Source organism: Gossypium arboreum, chromosome 5, assembly GCF_025698485.1.
Source record: "Gossypium arboreum isolate Shixiya-1 chromosome 5, ASM2569848v2, whole genome shotgun sequence".
Classification (NCBI taxonomy): domain Eukaryota; kingdom Viridiplantae; phylum Streptophyta; class Magnoliopsida; order Malvales; family Malvaceae; genus Gossypium; species Gossypium arboreum.
The window spans coordinates 67,303,779-67,317,786 of NC_069074.1; the positions used below are offsets into that span (position 1 = coordinate 67,303,779).

The 14,008-nt window shown below is 35.0% G+C and overlaps 2 long non-coding RNA genes across 2 annotated transcripts; one reads left to right on the forward strand and one right to left on the reverse strand.

The window, feature by feature from the left end:
• Positions 1–3,076: 3,076 nt before the first annotated feature.
• On the reverse strand, positions 3,077–6,832 carry LOC108450826 (uncharacterized). The gene is made up of 2 exons (XR_001866282.2): positions 6,230–6,832; positions 3,077–3,411 (listed from the first exon to the last, which is right to left on the reverse strand). It is a non-coding gene; the product is annotated as an uncharacterized LOC108450826 (long non-coding RNA).
• A 435-nt stretch (positions 6,833–7,267) lies between these two features.
• On the forward strand, positions 7,268–9,347 carry LOC128292859 (uncharacterized). Its single transcript, XR_008282816.1, has 3 exons — positions 7,268–7,416; positions 8,940–9,031; positions 9,133–9,347. It is a non-coding gene; the product is annotated as an uncharacterized LOC128292859 (long non-coding RNA).
• The last annotated feature ends 4,661 nt before the right edge of the window (positions 9,348–14,008 follow it).

Genomic DNA, 14,008 nt, shown 5'->3' on the forward strand with positions numbered 1-14,008 from the left:
AAAATTTCACATAAATTCCAAGAAATCTTACACATTTAGCAAATTAATCCTTAACACTAAATTCATCAAAATAACTTAACAAAACAAGTTTATTTAATAGCCAAGCTTAATAATCCATCAATTAACATCACAAATTCATCAATTTCATTCCTAACATATCCCTCAACCTTTAACATCTTTGCAATTTAACCCCCGGGCTAAGTAGTTTAAGCATAAAAATTACTAAAAACAGGACTTGAATACATACCATGCAAGTGAATTAAAAAAATCTAAGCTTTTCTCTCCCCCTTCAATGGTATTTTCGATTAAACAAGAAAAAGAGAAAGAAGATCATAGCTTTTATTTATTTTATTTCATGTTTATTTGATTATTTACTCTCTTACCCTTATAATATAACTTAAATACTAGCATAAACGTGTCCATATTTGCCCACTATCAACATAAGTGGTATATTACCATTTAAGTTCATTAGTGTTCCTTTTCATACCAAATAAGCTATTAAACTAATAGAATTCAACTTTTTCTTCTATTAAGATTTAGTCATTTTTACCTAATTAACTATTTAAACTTCAAAATTTTTTAACAAAACTTCAGTTCAACTCTAATATAACCTAATAGACATTAAATAAATAATAAAATATTTATTCTCTCGTCAGAATCGTGGTCCCAAAGCCACTATTTCTGACACCATTAAGAACGGGTTGTTACATCTTCTATGACTGCTCTTCAGTGACTGGTATTTGGGTAGACCTATACATAACTTGGCGCAGTGAGCTATTAGATTCTTGTTTCCAAGTCTGGTTATTTTACATTTTGCAAGTTTTCCCTCCTACTCTTTCTAGAAAGGTAGTGTGTGCACTATGGTTTATTTGGCATGCACGAAATTGTCGTGATTATGATAGTGCTATTATTCAGATACATGTTATAATCTGTAAGGTAGAGTCCTATCTTATGGATTTGGATGCGGTACAAGAGAGGTTACCTAGTCATCTGATTGGGGTTGAGAGATGGAGGCCTTCAGACGGATGCAGCCTGAAAATTAATTTTGATGCTACGTATCGTGCCCCTTCCAAGGCTTCCTGCAGGAGGATTGTTATTAGAAATGGTCAAGGATCTATAATCGCCTCGCACATAGTGATTAATAGGAACATACCTCCGGCTTTTGTTGTGGAGGCCCTTTAATGCCTTCAAGCTGTTAGCTTGGGACTGGATCTTGGCTTTCAAGATGTGGTTGTTGAAGGAGATGCCCTAATAGTTATTCTTAAGGTTCTTTCCCCTATGTCTGATAACTCGGTCCTTGGAGCTTACATTAGGGATAATAAACTATGGGTTAGGTCTTTTCGACGGTGTGTTTTTAAGCATATGCTTCGTGAAGGGAACATAGTGGCCCATTTATTAGCTATAGAGATTTTGAAGGGTGGGAATAGTTATTACCTAAATGGGCGAGTGCTTGATTTTACGCTATTGGCGGTGGAGAGTGATCAACGGTTTGTATTTAGAGGCAAGAAAAGGGGAATGGGGAGGACTTTGTGGGGCACGTTTAGATGAGGATTGATTTGGAAGGAAAGTGAGAGCTGAGGGGACTCGAATGGTTTTTGATGGGTTTTGGAAAAGGTGAGTTTCGTCTTTGGGGAGTCTCGGAAGTTGCTTGTGTGCTAGATTTCTTAGATTTGGACGCTTGAAGGGTCTTAATTAGACCTGCTTATGGGTTGGGCTACTCGGCCCGGCCCGAAGGCCAGCCTGAAATATAGGAGGATTTGGACAAAAATATAGGCCTGAAAAATGGGTTTGGACAAAAAATAAGGCCCGTTTAAAAAATGGGCAGACCTCGGGTAGGTATTTTGGACGGGCTCGGCCCGCCCAGATTTAATTCACTAAATGACAAAAAATCTGCTATTTTTTTGTTTTTGAATGTTATTTTCTTGTTGTTTTCTCCTATTTTGCTACCATATTACTATTAGTTGCTACTATTTTGTTGTTATTGTTTAGATATTGTATAAAACTTATTTTATTATTAATTTTGTTATTATTTTAAAAGTATTTGTTAATTTTGTTATTATTTTAGAGGTATTTGCTTGTTAAGTTGCACCTATCTTAGTGCTATTTAAGTTTACATATTTTTAAAATTTATTTTCAATTTGTTGGAAAATATTTATTTTAATTTTTTTAGTATTTTTGATATATTATATATATTTAAAAATTATATAAAAATAAATACGGGCGGGCCGGGCCGGGCCGAACACGAATTTTAGTATTTTTATTTGGATCGAGCTTAAGAAAAATTTTAGACCCATTCTTTAGGCCCGGCCCGGCCCATGAGCACCTCTAGTCTTGATGTTTGGGAATTGGGATAATCGTTGCTGGTTGCTTTGCTGGTGGCGTTTCAGCTGCTCTTTTGTTGAACAACCAGCTGGTTTTGGGGAACAGCTCATCGTTGGAACTGATTGCTCTTTATCGTCTGCTGTTTAAGCTGTTCTTTGCTGGGCTTTCTTTTGGTTTGTTTTATTGGCTTTATGTTTGGGTTATTTCCTGTTTTGGGTTTGATTTGTTGGACTTCTTTTTATTCTGTTTTGTTTTAATATTAGCCCAGCTTCCTTAAAAAAAAAAGTTCATCCGCCGCCCCATCAAGAACCGGGATAACACACGACACTTCAAGTCTTCTCTTTGCTCTCTCTTTTCCATGGATTTCTTGTCTACCACAGCCATTAAAGCTGCTTCTTCGTTTTCGTGCTGTTCATTGTTATTTGCTATCTCTCAAACCCAAATCAAGCCCAAAACCACTCCTTTTCAACTTCCATGGAATACCCTGAGTCCATCAAAGCTTCTTCTTCAAGTCCCTCAAATGCATTCAATCTCCTCCTGGTTCTCTTCCTTCAAAGCCCACTTCGTTTTCATGCTCTGCTGTTACATAGTTTCCAACCCAGACGCTCATCTCCTACGCGAAAATTCTGTTGAAATTCTTCATCTCCCACGCCCAAAAACCGCTGTTCAATCGTTAATCATTTGAAAAACTTTGAAATTTTGCTGTTACACAGTCTCCAAACACTTGCATTTGCGTTGTCTTTTGGGTTCAATGTTTGAGAAACAAATTTGATTTATTTAGATGGAAAATGTAGACTAATTTTGTTATACATGTATAGACCCTTATGGAGGAACTTCTCTATAAAAGCTTCCATCTGAGCTAACAGACATTCTTTACTCAATTTTTTCTCTCATCCTTTACTACGATTATCTTCTCCCTCCTCTCCCCGACTGATTCGAACCGGGTCATATGTTGCACGGCCCGAGTTTGACTCGATGCCCAAATGCACTCTGAAGGGAACAGTAGACTCTGAGTTGACAGCGATTTCGGCGAAAGGGTTCTGCTCTTGCTTGGTTTCGGTTCTCGATGGTGCGGCGCCCAAGGAAGTGCTGCAATTAAAAATAGGAGAAAATAAAATATTTAAATGCATGTGGTGGAGCCGGAAAGAAACAAAAAATAGTGGGAATGTTATGCAATTTTAACTGAAGTGATTAAAATAAAATTTTATAATGTAAATATTTTTATTTTAAATGCTTAAAATGAAATTTTGAAAAATTGAGTGATTATATATGTACTTTACCCTTTGTGATATCATATAAATTACTTAATTTTTATTTGAACTTATTAATTTCAAATTATAGTAATTACTATACTTTTAATTTTTGTATTAACTTGTATGACTTTTTTTCTTTGCACAACTTGTAAAATTTTCCTTTTATTTCAAAAATGCCTTTAGTTCTTTTTATTCTTTTTACTATATATTATATATAATTTTTACATGCATTTTGTAATTATGATTTTCTATGAAAATATTTTAAAATTATTATTGGTTTGAGTTATTTTCATTGAAATAATTTAAAATTTATTTACTTCAAAAATCATTTTACTCATCCTTTTCGGTTTTTCCTTTTAAAGGCAATAATTTCAATAACAGTTATTTTTTATTTCAATTTTTATGAATATTTACCTTAATAATTATGTCTATTGAAATAGTAATTTAAAACATAATTTTTTTAAAAAATTCAAATTTTTCTTTTATTTATAACACATTAAACAAAATAATATATTTATTTGAACAAAAAACGACCATAAGAATCAAAACTAATTCATTCAAATAGCATCACAGATTACAGCATTATGAATATCTTTAAACAAAATAATATATTATTAATTAAAATCTGGGTTAAGTTGGGTTATATGAATCTGAAACTATGATGTCAAATCGAACCTAATACTTTGTAGAACATTTTATGAATTAAAAACAGCCATGCAAGTGTCTTTCACATAAGAATTCCTTTTTATGATTAATACGTCTTTCATATTCTATTCATCAAAATTTAAAATTGTTCAAATTAAATTTCTCCTTTGTTCATGGGACGCATATGATTCTACGATATATATATATATATATATATATATTTAAGGAATTATGCATTTGCAATAATAAAGATATATGTCAACATGCATAAATAATAATATTGATACTAATTAAATTAAAATTCAATCAGTAATAATAATTTAATTTCTAAAATACAACTATTTATATTGAATCAGATTATAAACTCATCTACCCCCCACATTAAAAAAAACAAAAACTATAATCCTCATAAAAACACCCAACCAAAGGTATTCTCCGCAATCAACTTGAAACATAAGTAGGCAGACAAATTGATTATCACCCATACCTAACAATAAAGCTGTCCCCAAATCTATACCAAACTTCAATGACAAATCTAATTACCTTGAGTCTCTACAATATTTGGAATTCATCTTCCCTTCCCTATATGTTTCAATTGCTTAAATATTCAAATTTTAAAAAAATAATTTGAGTGAAAAGTTGTCGCTCCATAAACAATCCAAATTCCTCAACTTGAGAACAAATAAATACAAACATTTTTTAAAATATCTTGTTTTGCTTCTCAATCCCTATAAATAAATAGCATTATAAAAAACAACTAAATTAACCCTATAATATTGTTAAGCTTAATCTAAAGTTTTTTAGGGTTGTTGGGTTTCCTCTTCATCTTCCTATTTTTCTTCTTCTCCGACTTCAACTTTTTCTTTGCTTTTCTCTTTTATTTTTTATTTAGCTTTCGCTTTAACTAAATAACCCTATTTACTAGTCTTCAGCTATTAGGTACTAGAAGTATATATACTATATATATATATAGAGATTATAACATCAAATAATAACCTTGAATTTCTTTACTTAAAAATAAATTTATTTACAAGTATTAAATTTAATACATTGTCATTGTATAAATCTATGCACACCGATGATTTAGATGATAACACATCATCACTTTACTTTATTTCTAATAATGTATCATCGTTAAATTCACTTATTTCATTAATGATACAAAATAGTATGCATTAAGTTATCAAATATTAGTTCTTTAAAAAATAATACGTAATGAAGAACAATGCTTGGTGAAGGTAATGGGGCTGATCTGATGATGTCTACTAGTGAAGGTAATGGGGTTGAAACTCATATTTTAGATGATCAAATCACCAAGAAGGTGAGGTTCAAGGATACACATGCTGATTCGGACAAGTCGAGGGATATGGATTTCTCTAATGAGTAGACCTTATCTTGAAAGGATAGGCTAGTGGGCAAGGGACAATCGGATTCAAAGATGATGACTGAATTCTTAGTTTCAGAAGGTGATAATGATTTTGATTTCTGTGAAGGAGATATTAGGAAATCGACTATTAATGGTATTCTTGCGATTAAGTTTTCGAAAAGGGTTCATCAATTTCTTATCCGAGATATGTCTACTACACTAGTGCTAAAATTGTTGGGACGGAACCATTCAACTGATGGACATTGAAAATGGTTATTTTCTGGCAAAATTTCTAGACAAATGGGGCTTCGACAAAGTGATATCTCAAGGGCTTTGCATCGTTTTTGGACAATACCTGACGGTGCAACCTTGGACAATTGATTTTAATCCGGCTCAACCATACCCTAGTGTTGTGATGACCTAGATTACATTACCAAGCTTTTCGGGGCATTTGTACAAGAGAAAGGTACCCTGGGAGATTGGGGAAATGATAGAGAGAGTTGCTAAATTAGATTTCAACACGAATATTAAAAGTAAGGGGAGCGTTTTGTTTGTATGGTAGTCTATATTAATTTGGACAAACTGTTAATGTCGCAAGTGTTAATTAATGGCAGATCTTAGTGTATAGAACATGAATCATTACCAGTTATTTATTTCTCTTGTGGATGCTACGGCCATTTGAAGGAGGCTTGTTCTCGGGTCGGGAGCGTGACGCAATTGGAGCAACAAAACCCTCCACTTGAAACACCTACGGTGGTGGTTTCCATGACAAATAGGGAAGATGCCTACGAGCCGTAGATGGTTGTTGAGAGGAAATCACGAAGGATATCAAGCAAACAAAGATTTGAAGAGGAAAATCTAGGGCGATTTTCTAGGGGATCTAGATTCTCTGCGTTGGTTTCCTTAGATAAGGATGAATGAATTATTGCTGATGATGGTGAGAAATATAAGGGTTTCAAATATAAGGGAAAGGAAATGATTGTAAACTGATTTAGGGGTTTCGAATAAGGGTGGCAGTGATGTTGTTAGGGTAAATAGGGAGTTGGGTAGTAAGTTTTCTCAAGTGGGCCACATGAAGGTGGATGGTTTGCCAGGCCCAATGGATAGTGACGACTTTGTGGACGGTAGTGAGATTTTTGGGTGGATTGGAGCAACTTCCTCCATGAGCCTAAGCAATTTGTCTATTTCAGAAAGTAGGTTGAACCAAAATACCCTTGTGAAACCAACCGAAATTCTAATTGGGGCTAGCAATGACTTTGAGGTTTTAAGTTTTGACTTTTATATTTTTAATTTGGTGGCCTAATCGGTGTTGAAACAAATGGAATCAGACTTTGGTAATGAGATCACCCTTGGTGTGCATACTGTTGAAACTCTAACTACAAGAAATTAAAGTTTAGGTGTTAAATTTAATTCCAAAACTATTTCTTATTTAAACCGGTCTAATAGAGGTTGGTATTTCATGAGTGAGAGTGTTTTAGACCTTGTAAAGTATTCAACTGTCACATTTAAAAAAGAAAATTTACAACCAAAAAGCACATTTGAAAATGATGGAGAAAGTTTGAAAGGGGGTGGTTTTGTAACTTCAGGTGTGTAAGGACAAAAAGCTGGTGAGAAAATCGGAGTTGGTAGGGATGGGAAGAAACTTAACAAGTCTCTTCGTGGGTGTGGGATTTGATTTAAAATGTCTGGAATTTCAGGATTCCTTTTGTCTGACTCAATGAACTCCGTTGTTGATCTTATCAATTCTTATTCGGAGATAGAGGTCGATAAGAGGAACCTTAATGAAGCTGGTACAAGGCCAGCAAATAAGTTAATTTTCGATTAATGAAGGTCAATTTCCTTCCTAATTTATTTTTTTATTATGAATTTATCAATTTTTTCTTGGAATTTTTAGGAATGTGATAGTGTTAAATTTCCCCAAATTTTTCTATGAGTATAATATGGAGTATAAACTAGATATTGTTAGTTTACTTGAGCCGAGAGTCAATAGTGCTAAGGCAGAAGTGGAAATGGCATAACTTCATGATTTGGGATTCAGGGGTCTTTTCACTTGGCATAGAAGTGGTGTTTTTGAGAGATTAGATTATGCTCCTGGTAATGATGCTTGGTTGAGAGCATTCATTAATAGTTTAGTTACTCATCTTTCGCGAATCAAATCAGATCATAGCTTTTTTTTTTGTCTATTTCTCTGGAGATTGTTTTACCTAAAGGAAGATCATTCTTCTTTTTGGCAGGGTGGGCTGAGCACCTAAATTTCCCCTCTTTTGTTTAAAGTAAGTGGAATTTTAATAATAGTATGTTAGAGTCTTTATCCCACTTTACCTCTAGTATATAGGAATGGAATAAGTCTACCTATGGACATATTAAGACTTACAAAAGGCATTTAATAAAAAAAATTTTAAATTTTCAAAAGAGAATGGAATGTTCAACCTTGAGTCATTTATTTAAGAGGGAATTAAGGTTAAGGAAGGAGCTAGAAACTATACATCATGAGGAGTTAATTTGAAAACAAAAATCAAGATGTGGTTAGTTTAAATTGGGTGATCATAATACCAAGTTTTTTCACAAACATATGCTTCAAAGAAGGAAATTTAATAGAATCATAGCCTTGAAGAATGCTGATAGAGAGTGGATTTATTACCCAGATGTTCTATAGACAGAAGCGGTGGATTTCTTCTAGGAATTACATGCAATGTTGCAAAAATATTGAGGGGTTTACCACCAATTTATTTTCCTAATATTGATTATCTTGATATTGAGTTTATGGGTAGACTGATATCTAATGAGGAAATCAAAAAGACATTATTTGACGTGGCTCTTTTCAAAGCCCTAGGTAGTGACGGATTCTATGCTCTATTTTCTCAAAAGCAATGGAAGGTTGTTAGGAGAGATATTTGTAACTAGGTTAAGAATGTTTTTAATGGAGGGAGTATTGATTCTGAGTTAAACAATACTCTGTTAGTTTTTATTCCAAAGGTTGCTAATCCTTAAAACTTTACTCAATTTTGCCCAATTAGTTTGTGTTTGGTACTATACAAACTAGTTATAAAGATTATTGTCAATCGATTTAAACTTATTTTTCCCAAATTAATTGTTCAAAAACAAGCGGTGTTCATAGTAGGTAGAAGCATTGTGGATAATACCATTATAGCTCAAGAGATTATACACTCTATGAAAGGAATGTGAAATAATAAGTAATGGATGGCAATTAATATTGATTTGGAGAAGACATATGTTAGGGTGCGATTGGAGTTTATTAATGCCTCGCTCCATGCTACAAGAATTCTAAATTTCCTCAAGAATGTTATTATGTTTGCGATCTCTAACTCTACTATACAAGTTTTGTGGAACAGAGTACTTACGTAGAAATTCAAGCTAGTAAGGGGAATTCGACAGGGTTTTCCACTGGCTCCGTACCTCTTTGTGTTATATATGGAATGGCTAGGTGATAATGCTTTAGAATAATGTATTTTTATGTATTAATCATGTGTTTATTCTGAGCTTGATCCTACTAATTTGAGCTATTTATTTCTTTTTATCTTTTAGGGACTGATTTGGAGGCAAAAGTAAAATTAAGGGACAAAAGTGCGAATTTGGAGACACAATGGGTTGATATGTGACACAGGAAAAAGATTGTGCCAAAAGTGCGAGCATGGAAGACACAATGACTAAAAACGCAAAAAGAAAAGATTTTATTTTATAAGACTCCATTTTATTATGATAATTAATATTAAGATAAATATTAGGATTATTGAATTTTTAGGATTTTATTTTAATCATCTTTAATTATCTTTAATTATCTTTAATTAAATGTATTTATCTCTTTAGAATTTAAGTTAAATTAGAGTGCTATAAATAAGGGGTAAAGTGACTCTATTCAGGGGTTCATCTTTTTCTGTAAACACTCTCCCCCTGAAAGTCTAGGCTTTTGTTTCTTCATATTTTCTTTCAATAAAATTTCATTTTCCATCTTTATATTTATTTTCTTTTCCACCATTATCATGAGCCACTAAACCCTATCTAGCCGAAAGTTGTCAATATTCCTCAAAAAGGGTTCTTGAGGCCTAGAATCCGTACTTAGCCTTTTCACCAAGTATTCATCGTTTCTCTGTACTACGGGCTGACGCTTCTGTCCATGGCCCTTAAGAAGTAAGCTTTTCAGCATATGCAAAGGCGGTCGCTTTGTATGTTTTGGAAGGATTGCATAGTCGGTTCGTTAACTTACTGCATCAGAGTTTGGCAAGCCAAAGAGACAAAATGGCGTGGGATTCGCCATTGAGAAGCGTTGATATAGCATAGATTACTGGCTAGAGTTAGGTTTCCTAAAAATCGTAAGTCTAATCTTTGGAGCTAGTGGTCGTAGGTGTCCTCTTCCACTACAACTGGCTTACTTGAGTTGAGAAGGGTTATTTAAAAGCCGAGGATTGAACCCAAGGCGGAATGGGACAACTGGAGGCTGGAATCTACCAATAAGAATTTCTTTTCCTTTAACTCTCTTTATTATTTTTGTAATCACAATTTCAGTCAACTTTAGATTCTGTTTTTTTTCATTTTTTTCCAAATCAAATCTTTAATTTTGTTATTTTTATTTTTTTCTGTCACGCAGGTTTTCTTGGGCACGATTCCGCCCAGGATTTCGAGAAATAAGCATTCGTATAATCCGATCCCTGAGGATTCGACCCTACTTCCCCTTTACTGTTATTTTTCATTATTTTATAGGGAATAGGATATTTTTGGTGCTCTCAATGATGCATTAAAATTTGGCACCGTTACCGGGGATCAGTAACGTACTAATCTTGTTTTTTGTTTCTTATGACCAAATCTGCTCTAGAAACTCTTGTGTTTGATTCGAAGATTGAAAAGACTGTGAGAGCCAATCGCAAGGAAACAAAGCTAAGGAAAAAACAGTCAGCGGTGGTTAGGACTCAAAGTAATCCACCACTAGAAATCAGAATTGATGACAAAGCAGAGTCTAGGGTTAACGAAAACCCTACTCAAACTTTTGAAGGTGAAAAAGTAGAAGTTGATTCCTCAGAAGAAGTGCTTAGCACTAGGGTTGAAGAAAACCCTAATTTAGCACTTCAACCTATGGCTCAGACAATTCGGCAATTGGCCGAAGCGCTGACAGAACAACCGCCACTATGCATCGCGTATCCTACTATGGATACTGATTTTGAATTAAAGTCAGGCTTGATCCAGCTACTGCCAACTTTTCAGAGGTTACAGAACGAAAATCCCCATAAGCATTTGAAAAAATTCCATATGGTTTGCCTTAGTATGAAACCTCAGGGGGTAACTGAGGATCAAATTAAACTGCATGCTTTCCTTTTTTCCTTAGCAAATTCTACTAGGGAATGGTTATTTTATTTACCTCCTAGATCTGTAACGACTTGGGCTGATCTGTCTCGTTTGTTTCTCAACAGGTTTTTCCCAGCATCATGTGCAGCCGAGTTAAGAAGAGAAATCGTGGGAATAAGTCAAAAAGACGCAGAATCTCTATATGACTATTGGGAGCGATTTAAAAAGTAGTGTGCAAGTTGCCCATAACACGATATAACAGAACAGTCTTTGCTCCAGTATTTTTATGAAGGCCTGAAACCCATGGAGATGAATATGGTAGATGCCGCGAGTGGAGGAGCGTTAGTCAATATGACTCCACAACAAGCAAGAGACTTAATCTCTACGATGGCTACAAATTCTCAGCAATTCCAAGCCAACCCTGAACCCCCTAGAAGGGTTCATCAGCTAAGTAATTCAACTTTAGAAGATAAAGTTGATAGAATTTCTAATATTTTGAATTCTCTTGTTACAGAAAAAGCAAAGACAGCCGATTATGTGGAATATGTGCTACCACTGAACATACAACCGATGCATGTCCCAGTTTGAATGATGATACTATGGCTCATTTAGATGTTGTGGAAAATTTTCTTGGGCCACCACAAAGGCGATACGACCCTTACGCGAATACCTACAACCCAGGATGGAGGGATCACCCTAACTTAAGTTATGGGGCCAACCCACGATATAACCAACCATACCATAATCGAGTTCCACAATAGCCACGAGATTCAGGTAATTCTTGAGAAACTTTGGTCAACAAATTAGCGGCTAACATGCTTGATTTTCAACATAAAATCGAAGCGTCTATAAGAGAATTTACCACATCAATTGAGAAGATGAGTTCTCAAGGAAAGCTGCCGTCACAAACAGAACCAAATCTGAGGCAAAACGCTAATGCAGTGACATTGCGAAGTGGAAAGGTACTGGAACCAGTTCCTGGAAGAAATCTTGGCCAAGAAATCGCCCAGGAAAAACCCGAAGTCGACGAACAGGTCCGAGCGAAACCTCCACTACCGAAAATCCAACCTCCATTCCCAGAACGATTAAATCAGTGTTGAAAAAGTAAGGAAGACAAGGAAATCCTCGAAACATTCAGGAATTTCGAGATCAATCTACCACTATTGGATGCCATCAGACAGATTCCGTGGTATGCCAAGTTCCTCAAAGAGCTTTGCACCAACAAACGAAAACTAATAGGTAATGAAAAGGTAAGTGTTGGTGAGAATGTATCCGCAGTGTTACAACGAAAAATGCCGGCAAAATGTAAAGATAGGGGTATGTTCGCTATACCATGCAAAATAGGCCATTTGGGGATCAAGAAGGCCATGTATGATTTAGAGGCCTCCATAAATGTTATGCCTTATTCTATTTATGAATCACTTAATGCAAGTTTTCTAACGAAAACAAGTGTTATAATTTAGTTGGTAGACAGGTCTGTTGTGTACCCCGAAGGAGTCCTTGAGGGCGTACTGGTAAAAGTTAACGAACTTATTTTCCCTGCAGATTTTTATGTGATAAAGATGGAGGAGGATAACACTACTGGATCTTCAGACCTCCTGTTGGGCCGACCTTTCCTTAGTACCGCTAGCACTAAGATCGACATTCGAAACAAAACTCCTACGATGGAATTTGATGGGGAGATCGTGAAGTTTAATGTTTATGACGCCATTAGTCATCCAAACAAAATTTTGAGCGTAAATCATGCCGACATAATCGACTCATTAGTAGACGAGACTTATGAAGACAAATCTGAATTTTTATCTAATGATTATGAATTTGTTAATGCATTATTATCTCCATCAGACACTAAACATCTTAAGTATGCATTTTTGGGAATAGGTAATACCTTACCCATTATAATTTCAAATAAACTCTCTAAACCCAAAGAAGAAATTTTGATCCAGGTACTAAAGAGTCACAAGGAGGCGATTGGCTGGACCATTGCCGACTTAAGAGGGATAAGCCCTTTGACATACACCCACAAGATTTACTTAGAGGAGCACACGAAACCAAGGAGAGAGGCACAAAGACATTTAAACCCGAATATGATAGAGGTGGTAAAAAAGAAAATAATTAAGTTGCTGGATGTTGACATAATATTCCCTATTTCTGACAGCAGATGGGTAAGTCCGATACAAGTCGTGCCCAAGAAAACGGGCGTGACAGTAAAGAAAAATGCTGAGGGTAACTTAGTACTGGTCTGAGTGCAAAACGGGTGGTGTGTCTGCATCAATTACATGAAGTTGAACGCTTATACTAGAAAAGATCATTTCCCTCTTCCTTTTATAGATCAAATACTTGAACGTTTAGCTGGTAAAACTCATTTTTGTTGTCTTGATGGATATTCAGGTTTCTTCCAAATCCCTATTGCGCCAGAAGACCAGGAAAAGACCACTTTTACATGCCCTTTCGGCACATTTGCATACAGGAGGATGTCATTTGGACTTTGTAATACACCAGCTACCTTCCAAAGATGCATGATGAGTATATTTTCTGAATATGTGGAAAAAAATTATTGAAGTTTTTATGAATGATTTTACCGTATATAAGAACTATTTTACTGAATGCCTTGAAAATCTCACGATAATTTTGAACAGGTGCATAGAATTTAATCTTGTCTTGAACTATGAAAAATGTCATTTTATGGTAGACAAAGGTTTGATTCTAGGTCATATAGTCTCAGCTAAGGGAATTGAGGTTGATAAGGCCAAAATTGACATTATAAATTCTCTGCCATATCCCTCTACTGTTAAAGAGATACGTTCTTTTCTTGGCCATGCAGGATTTTATAGGCATTTTATAAAGAATTTCTCAAAAATAGCTGAACCATTGTGCAAATTGTTGCAAAAAGATAAGAAATTTGAGTTCAGCCCACAATGCAAGGAGGCTTTTGATACACTCAAGCAAAAGTTGGTAACCGCTCCTATAGTATAAGCACTAGATTGGAACTATCTCTTTGGAATTATGTGTGATGCAAGTGAACGGAGCGTGAGAGCCGTGCTGGGACAAAAGATTGCGAAAGAGCCTCATGTCATCTACTATGCCTTCAAAACCTTAGACGCTGCACAAAGCAACATACCAC